Raw genomic sequence first — 14,067 nt, 5'->3', positions numbered from 1 at the left:
GATTTCTTTACTCATAGTGTTGCACTTGGAAAAAGTGCGTGATATGATTTCAGTTTTCTTAAATTCACATATGTGTGTGTGTTGCTCTCTAGAGTAATCAATTAAATCCATCCAATCTGGTCTTATGTTTCATTTAAGTCTAGTGACTTCCTTACTGATTTTCTGTCTGGATGATTTGTCCATTAATATAAGTGGGATATTAAAGACCTGTATAATTATTGTGTTGATTTTTCCCTTTATGTCTGTTAATATTTGCTTTATGTTTCGATCTTCCTATGTTGTAAATATTTACAATTGTTACATATTCTTGGATTGATCCATTGATTATTATGTAATGTTCTGCTTTGTCTTCTATTATAGTCTTTGTTTTAAAGTCCATTTTGTCTGATATAAGTGCTGCTAATCTGGCTTTATTTAGATTTCCATTTGCAAGGAATATTTTTTCCATCCCCTCACTTTCAGTATGTGTTTGTCTTTAGAGTTGCTTGTACTGTTTCTCTTCTCTGGGTCTCGGAGTATATGAAATTTTGTGTGCATCCTTAAGAGTGGATTCTCTATTTCCCACAGCCTTTTGGCTCTCACAAAAGTAAACCCCACTGGCCTTCAAAGCCAAATATTCTGGGGGCACATCTTCCTGGTGCAGGATCCCCAGGCTGGAGAGCTCAATGTGGGGCTTCGACGCCTTACCCTTTGAAGAGGATCTCTGTAGTTGTGATTGTCCTCCTGGTAGTGGGTCCCAATAATATTGCCTCTCTATCCCTCATATCTATCTCATTGTGTTCCTTTTAGTTGTACAAGGTCTTTTCTGCTAGTCCTCAGTTTGTTAACATTGATCAATTCAGTTCAGTTCAGTTGCTCAGTCGTGTCCGACTTTTTGAGACCCCATGAATCACAGCACGCCAGCCCCCCCTGTCCATCACCAACTCCCGGAGTTCACTCTAGACTCACGTTCATCGAGTCAGTGATGCTATCCAGCCATCTCATCCTCTGTCGTCCCCTTCTCCTCCTGCCCCCAATCCCTCCCAGCATCAGAGTCTTTTCCAATGAGTCAACTCTTCGCATGAGGTGGCCAAAGTCCTGGAGTTTCAGCTTTAGCATCATTCCTTCCAAAGAAATCCCAGGGCTGATCTCCTTCAGAATGGACTGGTTGGTAGCTGCTCTGTAAGTATGTTGTTTTGGTGAGCCTATGGGAAGAGGTGAGCTCAAAGTGAGCTCTTCCTACTCCACCATCTTGGTCACTCTCTGGAGTAATTGACTAGGTCTGCATTTAAAGGAGGTGAGAGACCAGAGGCAAGCATGCAGGCATGGGCCAGGTCTGCTTCTTCACTGCAGCCTTGCATATGTTTGCACAGGGCAGCTCAGGATGGAATCTAGATAGTAAAACATGATCGAGGAAGATGCTACTAACTGAGATGGCAAATTTGGAATGAAAAGAGATTGTGAGGTTGAGAGCAAGGGGAAGTTGGGTTAGAGATAATGAACTTCAAATATATCATGTTGAATTTGAGATGACTTTGGGAAATCCAAGGAGACGTATTCAGGAGATAAGTTGAGACATTAGACAGGATATTTGGAGAGAACTGAGGTCTAGAAATTTATATTTAGAAATTAATAGCATCTAGGAATTATGTACTATTGGTATGAATAAAGTCACTTTTGGAGAGCATTATGAAAGGGCTTGGAAAATGCCTTTTTGGAGTTAACCATCTCTCAGACTGATAAGACAGTCTAAAGTATTGAGTCCCCTTTATATAGAATCATCTTTTCTGGTATTGTTGGAAAAACCTATTTTATCTCTGACTCAGTGAGAGGAAATCTTGATTATTTTTGTGAACTTTAAGGGGAGTCTCTCATTCATTCCTTCATCCTCACTAATACCATTCAGGCCAACTCTGTTCAGCATCTTGACAGAGCCCCTAGTGTATGAAATTCACAGTATTAAGATCTGTAGGGTATATGAAAGGAGTGAGCCCTGTTTTCAAGGAACTTCTAACATCTTAGAGAAAAGTAAACAAGGGTATAAATGACTAAAATGTAATATGGGAGAAAGTAAGTACCATTTTTATTAATAAATTGAATGCTATGAGTATTAAAAAGACTGGAGGAATTAGTATTTTGTAGAGATCAGGAAATGTTCTGCAGAGAAGGTGGTCTTGAAGGATGAATAGATTAATGATCAGCAAAGACAGAAATTATTGATAGGAGAAACAGTAAAATGAAAGTGACATTTGCTGACTTGTAAGGGGACATTTGGAGGTAAGCCTGGGAAGACGGATTAGGGCCCTGAATGCCAGGGTGAAAAGACTATTTGATTTCATAGTTCAGAGAACTTCAGGTCTCTTCCAACAATATTTCAGAGGTCAATACTAGGCCTTCCTCAATTTCAGAGCAAATGGGTATTAAAAGAACACTGATCCTTTTTCAAGGAGAAAATTAATTATTACAGAATCATCATATGTAGTAAAGCCAAAATTGGAAATCCACCTCCAAAGACAGATAGTTTGTTTAGAGTGAAGCCACAGCCCCCGTTCCCATTCCCTTAGATCCAGATCTGTATTTTCTTAGCACATGATTCCCTTGAGGGCACTGCTCTTTTTTTTCTTGTGAGTCATTTGTTATCTTAAATATTGGCATCTGTGAGATAAGAGTTTTCTAAATCACATTTACAGAATGCTTGTAAACACTCTTCATGTTTAGAGCAGGTTCTTCATTGACCTTGTGCCATTGATGTGCTCCAAGCTACTTCGGGGTGTTAAATTCCCTGGAGCTTCGCCATGGAAACATATTCTCTGGTCATAAGTCTTCCCTGTGCCTGGGTGTGGGCCCCAGTGGTTTATGTGGTGGCTCACATAACCAATCTAACAGGATTTTCAGTAAACCCTGAGCTGCCATAGGGATACAATATTTCTTTTCCTAATTGCTCATAATTTTATCCTATTTCTTCTAACAGCAATTGAAGATGACATTACACTCCCTTTTTATGTCAGTTGATGATGCATAATTCTCCTGCAACAGCCAATGACTGTATTTACTAACACATTAAAAAACATCGATATGTATTCAGGTCAGAGCCATTTTTACATCAGTATTTTATGTGTGCGTCAGATGGTGGAATGTTGAAAAGGGGCTTCATTCTTAGAAAAACTACCTCCCACCCTTGCAAACAAAATGTACAGCTGAAGGCCTGTGAATCACCAGATGTATCCCCCACTGACTCCCACCCCAGCCCCAGATTTGTTCGCTGTCCTTCCTTGGCTTGCTCTGTACTTCCGAAACTGTCTATTACAGACTGTATCATCAGGACCCCTTTGCTCACTGGTCTCTTATGGGATAGTAGGAGGCATCAGCAAGAGACCAGAGGATGGCAGGAGAGAAATTATAATATTTCTCTCGTGCTCTCTCCCAGCTTTAGTGCGGTGTGATATTTTTGGCAGTAGCTATTCCCCGTCATCATTGTAGCCTTCACTGGCTTCAGATGACACTAATTCTTCCCCTTGCCCCTTCTTCCCTGGCAGTGTAACAGCTTTCATCTGTTGTCAGTCTCTGGGTACCTCAGTATCCTGACCCATTGCTCTCTGGGTAACCCTTCACATAGGTCTCTTCATTTGACCCATTTGGGGATGTGTTGCATTTCCTGTTGGAATTATGTTGAAAGCACCAGATATTGCAGTTTCCAAATAAATTATTTGGCAAATGAGCTATATGTTCACCTTGCCTATAACCCGCCTGGACCTTTCTTTCATGGCCATCAAGGGACCCACCATGAAAATATCATCAGAAGTAATTAATTTTAGAACATTGGAGCTTACTTTGGAAGCAAAATGAGGCCAGATTATCCTACTTGGAGTGGAGACACAATATATTCTAGATTTTATATGCAGAGCTTATGGAAGCACATAAGATGATAAAAGTTTTCCTATGAATAATGTGTTCACTGATGAAAGGTCAGAGAAAGAGCCATAGTGGATCAGCTCCATGTGATTCAGCAGATTTATATTTTTAAGTGAGAAAGAAAAGGTGGGTTAGATGGAACATTAACACATTCTAAAGCCTTGTCCTACATATGCTGGTTCCTGATAAAGGTTTGCTACAGCTGATCTGTGTGATTAGGATAGGATGGAAGTTATCAAAATTATATGCAATGCCAAGGGCTCCTTTTTTAAGAAGTGCAGAGGTTGTTCAGTTTCAGATTACTGGAGATCTTGCTTCACTCTCACTTAGTTCTACCACTGTGAAGAGCATTAGCATGTCGATAAGCCTCAATTTTACCATGGGCAAATGGGAATAATTATAGCCAGTTTAGTTATTTCATGGGATTGCTATGATGATGAAATTTAATTACAGATATGAAAGCACTGGGGTATACATACATACTATCTACTACCAAAACGGGATCTTAATTTATTTTATCTTATTAGCAGAAATGAAGGTGAATTTTTTTCTTTAATGTAAAAATATATATGATTTGGAAATCACACTTGCTGCCTAAGGCTGTCTCTTGAGGCTCATTAGGACCCAGAACTCAGATATAAACCACAAAACCATTTTGCCTCTATGATGTCCTGTACACACAGGAGACTCAATAAATATTTGTAGATTAGATTTATTTTATCTAGATTGGTTTGGGTGTAATTAATATTTTAATGACTGCAGTGGCATAGACCGAAACACTAGGTTATTTTTCCTATAACACCTTACTTCTGATTGGATCATAGCTAAACTAGTTGACAGGTTCTCATTTTCAGGATAAGGACTCAGAGTGATGGCCAATTCCCACTGGGCTTCCATAATGATTGACAATACAGAATGTGCTGGAAACTGTTGTGCTCAGACTCTGTAGGGCAAGTAATGAGGCAGTATGGAGAAAATTCTGAGTTTGGTAGAAATAATAATAAGATTTCAGTAAAGGAAAGTGAACACAATTGAGGTAATCTCTTGCAAAAATGGAAAGAGGGAATCTTTACTAAGAGAGAGACATAAAATCATTGAAGTAGCCTAAACTCAGGCATCAGAAAATCTTTATCACTAACTGTTTGACCTTGGAGCAGCTTTTTGTAAACCTCTCTGAGTCTCAATTATCTCATTTGTAAAATGGGTAATTGTTTATTTACAGACACACACTTACTAGCTCTTTAAGCACAGTGCCCAGCATAGAAAAACATTGTTAATAGCAGTTGTTATTAATGGAAGCAATAATCTGACTTTAATTTTCTGTCTTTTCCACAGTATGTATTCATCAGTGTAGGCTATACTATGTTAAAGTAACAGATAAACTCTGAATTATCTGTGGCTTAGCATGAGAAAGGCTTATTTATTGCCCATGTCACTTTCTCATATGGATTAGGTGACTCTTCTTCAGGAAGTGACTCAGAGATCTGGGATTCATCCATCATGTAGTTATGCCAACTGAAACTCATAGTTTCACTGGAAAGAGAAGCAAGGGGTGGAAGTTGCTGGCATGATGCTTTTTTAGGACCAGGACTAGAAGTGGCTTTACATCTCTCCTATTGATCTTTCATTGGCAAAAACTTAGTTGCACGGCCTCTAACCTAATTGTAAGAGAGACTGGAAAATGTAGCTTTCATATATCTTTGAGAAAGCAAAAATGGTGTATATCTCTGCTACACATAGCAGGTGTTAGCCTCAGTGATCCTAAGGAGATGGATTGATAAAATTCTTCTTTTGTATATTTGATAGTTTTCCTAATTTTTTGTTATAGTATGTCAGGACCTTGGTTTGTAAATCCCCCAGCCCTTGGAAAGGATCAAGCATGCTCTAGTCTGCTATGAAAACTGCAGCTTAAGGGGAGCTGAGACTTGAGCTTCTTTCTGCCCCCGCCCTGGCAAGCTGAAGTGGTAGAAGTGAAGGTTATCAGCCTGGAGACTGGGAAACATGTGAGCAGTTGTTTGGCCACAGGGATCTGCCAAGAAGAGCAGTGATGTAAAGCTGCCTTGGGCTTTAGCAGATGCAGCCAGAGACCAGAAGATCATTAGATATTAAGAAGGAAAGAAAGTCTCAGTATCTTGGGTTATCATGGCAGTTGAAGGAAAGCTTCATTTTACCTTGTTGGGTGGTGGGGCTATAATGGCAAGGTGCCATTGGAATCATGACTAGGATTAAAATCTCAGGAAATAGTTACTATAAAACCCAGAAGGAGTTTAGTTTAGGGGGAAAAAAGTTTTAATTGTTCTGTTCTTTTTTTTTCCCCTTATCTGGCCTCTAGTTAATTTCTTTTTAATTCATTTTTAATTGGAGGATAATTGTTTTTAGAATGCTGTGTTGGTTTCTGCCATACAACAATGTGAATCAGCCAGAAGCATACATATATCCCCTCTGTCTTGAACCTCCCTCCCCCACACACCCCTGTTCTGCTCCTTTTAACAAATTACATTGGCCCAATAATCTTTTACAGTTGTTTTTAGTACCAGTAACCTTTTCACTTGAGATATTGATATGACTAGTGGTAGGACTTAAACTTTACATTTGACATTTTATTAATGATGTACTTTTTTGTGTGTAAAATGCATGGACAACTTAGAGCTCAAACTCACAAGTCTTGCTCACTCCTATCTATATGTTTACACTAATTCTCTTAGACTCTTTGTTCAAATCCCTTCTTATGACTCAAGTACTAAAGTACTACCTTTTCCACGAAGCTGTCCCTGGGATTTCTGCCTACATGGTCTATTGCTAAGGAACTAATGTCCACGTGCCTTCACCAGACACTTTATCACACATCACCTTGTAATGTTTCTTGGTTTGTTTTATATCGTTTAATTCTAGGGTTGCTGTCGAGCATCGCTTGTCATCATGTCTGGGCTTTGCAACCTGAGATACCCAGTGCACATTATACAGTGTTAATAGAAGTTCCATAAATGTGTGCCATAGCCAGATAAGTGAGGGGTAGAGGCTGAATGAGGGAGCTTGAAATGAAAACATGCCCCCAAACACAGTTGCCTTTGTAAGAGTTCAGACTTGGAAATGTGGTATTGGATTTATCTCTTTGGGTGCTTTGCTGCATCACTGAAAAGAGATGTTGTTCACAGACGCATCATCCTTTTTTTATTTTTCTTCTTTTGTTAAGTAAAATGGCAGGGAATTAAGCTGAAACCTCATAGAGCACAACACGAAATGCACAGTTGTCAATCTCCTATCAGAAGAATGAATCATCCTCTTGTACTTTGTGAGTTTAAGAGGAAATGAACTCTGTAGACATGTCTAATTTTGTCTGTGGTTGTTGTTAGTATTGTTCTTGGGGGTAGCTATAAATATAAATAGAACTGCAGTCTTATGGGAAATAGAATTTTCTGAGGGCACCTGGAGATTGGAGAAAAAGCTTGTAAGTTAGGCAGGTATCTGTCTACCTATATAACAGCCTAGTAACTCTGGTGCCCAGTGGATTTTAAATTTGGCAACTGACTGTTTCAAGGCCCAGTACAGCTCTGATGCTCACTTACTCCTCAGAGGGGCAACCCCCTTCAGATTTTTATCAACACCAGAGGGAACAATGTGACCAGTCTCCTGCAGTTTCAGACTCATCTACTTTTACTTTGAATAAAATTATATTGAGCATCTACTGCATGCAAGAAGATGCTGGGGAGAGAGAACTGATTTGGGCCCCAGTAGAAACACATATCTGGAGAAGGAAATGGCAACCCACTCCAGTATTCTTGCCTAGAGAATCCTAGGGATGGGGGAGTCTGATGGGCTGCCGTCTATGGGGTCGGACAGGGTCAGACACGACTGAAGCGACTTAGCAGCAGCAGCAGAAACACATATCTGGCTTCGTAGGTGGCGCTAGAGGTAAAGAAACTGCCTGCTACACAGGAGACGTCCCTAGCAATATCCCTAGACGCAAGTTCGATCCCTAGGTTGGAAAGATCCTCTGGAGGAGGACATGACAACCCATTCCAGTATCTTTGCCTGGAGAATCCCATGGAAAGAGGAGTCTCAGTTTAGTTCAGTCGTTTGGTCATGTCCTACTCTTTGCAACCCCATGGACTGTAGCACACCAAGCTTCTATGTCCATCACAAACACCTGGAGCTTGCTCAAACTCATGTCCATCGAGTCAGTGATGCCATCCAACTGTCATCTCATCCTCTGTCATCCCATTCTTCTCTTGCCTTCAATCTTTCCCAGCACCAGGGTCTTTTCCAGTGAGTCAGTTCTTCTCATCAGATGGCCATAGTTTTGGATTTTAGCTTCAGTATCAGTCCTTCCAATGAATATTCAGGACTGATTTCCTCTAGGATTGACTGGTTTGCTCTCCTTGCAGTCCAAGGGACTCTCAAGAGTTTTCTCCACCACCACAATTCAAAAGCATCACTGGGGGTCTACAGTCCATAGGGTCTCATAGAGTGGGACACAACTGAAGTGACTTAGCATGCAGATACACAGAAATACACATACAGAACGTTAGTAAAAACTCATTATACAAAGTCAGAGTTTAGCCTCAGAAACCTAAGGCTTGGCGCTCTATTTGCTGTTTATATTGAGCTTTCATTTGTGGAGCACTGACTATGTATAATTTTACATGTATTATCTCATTTAATCTGTGAAATATTCCTTTTTTCCCCCTCATTCATTCAACAAATATACTGTGCCTGGCAATGTTCTAGACCCAGGGAGTACAACAGTGTATAGGATGGACAAAAAAACCCACCTTATATGGACCTTACATTTCTGGTAGCTGAAACACATATGAGCAAAATAAAGAAGTAAAATTATCAGTGTTTTAGATAGTGATAAAATTTAAGGAAAAAAAAAATAGACAGGGAGTGAGGATAGGATAGCCAGGAAGGCCTCAGAGAGAAGGTGAGCTTTAAGTAAAGACCTGGAGGAGAGAAGGGAGTGGGCCACGCAAGTATTTGAGGAAATGAATATTGCAGAGAAGGGAAGCTAGAAGTAAAAAGCTCTGGAAAATAGCAAGGAGGTTCCTGTGGCTACAGTGTGCTGATTTTTTTAAAAATGCATAAAATGAGAGTTGTGAGTTAAGTTTTACTTGGAGCAAAATGAGCACCATCGCCCAGAAGACAGCACCTCAGATACCTCTGAGAAACTGCTCCAAAGAGCTAGGGGGATGGTCAGTATATATGTGATTTTGATGAAGGTGGAGTCCATGCAATCAAGCACATATTTTTTGCAGAAGATTTCTGCTAGTCTCATGAGTAGATGTCACCATGAAGGATTTTAGTACTTTTCTAGATAGGAGGAGTTATAAGAATTGGGCTCATAAAATCATCTCCTGAAAATATTTAAGTATCTGAAGACCTGTTCTGCCAGTTTTTCCCAGAGCACAGAGTGCCTCATTTCTGCTCACCACCCTGAACTCCTTTTAAGAGGGTGTTGAAAATCAGCAGCTACAGCAGCTCATGATTTAATCCTTGTAGAGGTCCATGGCAAGTGCCAATGACAAGTGCTAGTCTGTAGTTGAAGTAGAAAAAGCAAAGTACTGGCAATAAGATCCTGAGGCCTAGTAGGCTATGTAAGGAATCTGGCATTTACAGTGAGTGAGATGGGAATCTGTTGGAGGGTTTGAACAGAAAAGAGATGCAATCTGACTCACTGGCTAATGGCATTATTGAAGGTGTCTAGGGGCAGAGAGACTGTTGGGAAACCAAAGCAATAGTCCATGTAAGAGATGATGGTGGCTTGGACAATGGTTCTCGAAGTGAACTTGGTGATGAGTCACTGGGTTTAAGAAATATTTTAGAGGCTAAGCCAGTAGGCTTTTCCTGAACATTGAATATGGGACATAAAAGCAAAATAACAATAAGACTTCAGGTCTGATCAGTTAGAAGAATGAAGATGCTAGGCCATGAGATCAGAAGGAGCATGGGAGGAGCAGATTTTGGGGAAATGTTAGGAGAGCCACTCTAGGTATATTTAGTTTTAGATGATAGTGACATATCCAAGCATAAATGTGGATTAGGAGATGTACAAATATGGAGCCTAGGGAAGAACTGGTATTAGAAATTCTAGCATCTCATCAGTTTATGGATGATATTTAAAGCCATAAGGCTAGATAAGATAGCCAAGGAAACAATAATAATATTTGATAAGGAAAGTAAGATTTAAGGCAGTTAAATAACTTAAGATTATATAGCAATAGCAGACCAGGGACTCAAATCCTGGTCTGTCTGACCACCAAGACTGTGCTCTTCATTCGTAGAAGATCTTGCCTTCTTTGATGGCTGATAGTTAATAGTGTTCCTGGACTTGATCAGCTAGGGACTGTGGGACTGATGGCAGAAAAGAATGATGTATTGGAATCTTGAAGAGTCCAACACTGAGAAGCCAGAAAGACTCCTGCTGTTTCCCTGGTTCTCTGGAACACACTGGCAATAGTCTCTTGCCTTTTACAAATACGTACAGTAGATTGTATCCATTTCTTTAACTCTTTACCTTTCCCTGCACCTATGCACTTTGTCATGGAACCTTCCAGTTACCCACTACCAAGGCATATCATATCCTTTTCCCCATTACTTCAGTGTCACCAATGTGAATTGTTTTGGCTACTGATGTGAGCAAAGGTTTGAGAAGTTCTCATGTAACTGAGCTTTCTCTCTTATTCCATTGTCATGAGAGGAACACATCTGGGGTAGCCTGATGATTTCAGGAGCCTGAGAAACACGTGGAACAGAGATGATTGGTGTCAGTAAGCCATGCCTAGATCAGTTGTCTCCAATTTGATCACCAAACATATGCATGAAGCCAGCTGAGGATCAGAAAAGTTGTTCAGCTAAGCCCTAGTGAGCCCAGGCTGAATCAGCCATTCGTGCATCAGTGAGAATAAACAAATGCTTTAAACCACTGAGTTTTAGGGTGGTTTGTTTATGCAGCATGTTTTTTGGCAGAGCTAATTGATGCAACACCTTACAAAACACCTTCATGGCATTGCCTCATGTAAATCTCATAGCAATTTTGTGAGTTAGAAATTATTACCCCTTTTATACATCTGAGGGAAATGAAGGCTCAACAAAGTCTCCTGACTTGCCTTAAGGTATGTGTTGATAGCTAGTAAACACTAGAGCAAGAATGCAAGCAAGGACCAGCTCCTGATGAAGACTCTTGTCCTCTTGAGTCTAACACTTTACCTTGTTTTGCATTCAGTTGCCATTTGGGAAGATAATTTGCTCTTATGGGATCCTGGGAGCAACATCTTCCTTGTCAATTTAGAACTTTCATTCACATAATTAAGTATTTATGTAATTGTGCTGAGCTGTGCTTACTTGCTCAATTGTGTCTGACTCTTTGTGACCCCATAGACTGTAGGCCACCAGGCTCCTCTGTTCATGGGGACTCTCCAGGCAAGAATACTGGAGTGGTTTGCCACGCCCTCCTCCAGGGGAACTTCTCAACCCGGGGATCAAACCCAGGTTTCCCGAAAGGCAGGTGGATTCTTGGTAAATTCACACACATATACACCATGTGCACATATACACTTACAGTCACTAAATGATATAAATCCTGCTCTTCTCTTATGGTTTAAGGTAACAACAGTTTGGGGACAACATCTTGTCCCTAACCTCAAAGAAGAGTCCACCTCATTCTTGAAATCCCATGATTGAAAGCTTTCTCTCAGCTTCCATGTCTTCTGCTCCTACTCATCTCATAGACCTCCTACCAGTGTCCAGAGACTTCTCTTTCCCAAAGCACCTCTCTTTGGGAGCATGCTGAATTCCAGGAAGAGAGCTATGTGAAAGGCACATTGGTTTATCCACCTCATGATCCATCATCTCTGAAAATTAAAGCCATCTTTGGATTTCCTGCCAGGGAAGGTAGTGCCTTACATGTTGTCCTGGGAAGCTTTTGTTTTCTCTGTTTTTTATTTATTGGGGGCATAGTTGCTTTACAATGTTGTATTAAATTTCTGCTGTACAATGAAGTGAATCAGCTATATGCTTACATATATCCCCTTCTTCTTGACTCTCCCTCCCCTCTAGGTCATCACAGAGCACCAAGCTGAGATCCCTGTGCTTTATACATGGTTGTGAATTATGCCAATTCCAATATGTGATCATAGAATAAGAACTGTCAAAGACCTCAGGCAAATGAAAAAAACAGATCCTCCTGACAAAAAGGGCCTGCATTTTTAAACAGATGTTAAGAGTAGGATATCAGTTATCTCTGGCTGCGGCAGAGGGTGCTCGATGTGGGGAGACTTGGCCTGGAAGAAAAAGAACCCTCATCCTCACAGTTTCAGCCTCAATCCCCACTTTCCTCCAGAGCAAAACTCCCAGTCTTGCCAAGTGAGCCTCCTCACTCCCTGCCCTCCCATTTCACCTGGTATTTTCCCATCTTTGTGATTTTCTTCATACCATTCTTTAGCTCAATGTCCTTTCCCAACCACCCAAGTTAATGAGCACCTAATACACAGAAGAAACTGTTCTAGGTGCTGTGAAAAAATAAAAAACAAAACTCCTCCTGATATGCAGCTTGTGTTTAAGTAAGTAGAGACTGATTGTAAACAAGTCATGTATCAATGGCATCAGATTGTGATAAGTTACAGAGAAAGATAACAGAAACAGATAATAGAGAGCCTTGGAGATTTTCGCAGCATTAATTAGTGTGGTATGGGAGGGCCTCACTGAGAAGATGCCATTTGAGCAGTGACCTGAAAGGGGTAAGAGTGAGCCAGGCAGATGTCTGGAGGGGCTCCAAGAGCATGTGAGGTATGTTTGGAGAATATTAAGAGGCTCAGTGCCATTGAAATACAGTGAATTGGGGGTTAGAGGATAGTAGTAGTAGATGAAGGTGGAGAATTAATGAAAGGTCAGACTGTCTGAGCTGTGTAGGGCATGATAAGGAGTGAGATGAAAAGTCAGAGGAATGGCATGATCTAACTTAAGTTTTAAGTAGACCTTCCTGACTACGGTGTGAGCAATAGTCTGTATGGAGGCAAACCCCAAAGTAGGTAGACCAGTGAGAGGCATTTACAATGATCTAGGTGGGAGATGGTGGGGCTTTGGATAAGGCGGTAGTGATGGAAGTAAGAGAAGTATTTGCATTCTCTATATATTTTGAAGGTAGAGTCAAGAGAATATGAACAGAATTTAGATGAGAATATTAAAAAAAAAAAAAGAGGGATGACTCCAAGGGTCTACAGGGTTGAACTGTAGACTTGCAAAGTGTTATCTGTGCTTTTTCAAGGGCCAACTCCAGCACCTGCTCCCTAAGCTAGACATCATTCCTCACTCCAGAATCCCTCTAACTCTTCTAAACGATATCATCTATAGGCCACTTATCAAATACTGCCCTGAACTGAGAGCCTTTCCTTTTCATGCTTCTGTCTCATCTTTCTGAGAAGTCCGTTAACTGTTAAAGAGCAGATGGTGTGTCTCAGCAACTCCCAAAGTTCAAGAAATAGTGTCTAGTCCGCAATGTATGGCTTCCCAGGTGGCTCAGTGGTAAAGAATCTGCTTGCCAATGCAGGAGCTGCGGGTTTGATTTCTGGGTCAGGAAGATCCCCTGGATAAGGAAATGGTAACCCACTCCAGTTTTTTTGCTGGAAAATCCTGTGGACAGAGGAGCCTGGTGGCTTACAATCTGTGGGGTTGCAAAAGAGTCAGATATGACTTAATGACTAAACAGTAACAGCATAAGGAATTAAAAATGGTCTTCTGGAGATAAGTTGATGTAAGATTGTGGAGACTTAGCATTCCTACCCCCAGAAACTTGTCACAGCCACAGGGACAGGAGTGTCTGTATGGGTGAAGGATCTAGGGCCTGGCCACTAGTGGATGGACTTGGGGTAGAGCAGGTGCAATGGCCTGAGCAGTCTCTCACAGGCAGGTCTGCATCCAGAAAAGTCTGGCCTGACACCATGTACCCCGGTGTGGCACTCATGGTTTTTTTTTTTTTCTTTTTCTTTTTAATTTAATTTTATTTTTAAACTTTACATAATTGTATTAGTTTTGCCAAATATCAAAATGAATCCGCCACAGGTATACATGTTATTTTTTTCTTTCTGAATCCACTGAGTGGTTTTTATTTTTTATTTTTTTAAAATTTTATTTTATTTTTAAACTTTACAATATTGTATTAGTTTTGCCAAATATCGAAAT

This window comes from Bison bison, unplaced genomic scaffold (genome assembly GCF_000754665.1).
Source record: "Bison bison bison isolate TAMUID 2011002044 unplaced genomic scaffold, Bison_UMD1.0 scf7180017864289, whole genome shotgun sequence".
NCBI lineage: Eukaryota > Metazoa > Chordata > Mammalia > Artiodactyla > Bovidae > Bison > Bison bison.
This window is presented reverse-complemented; position numbering follows the sequence as displayed.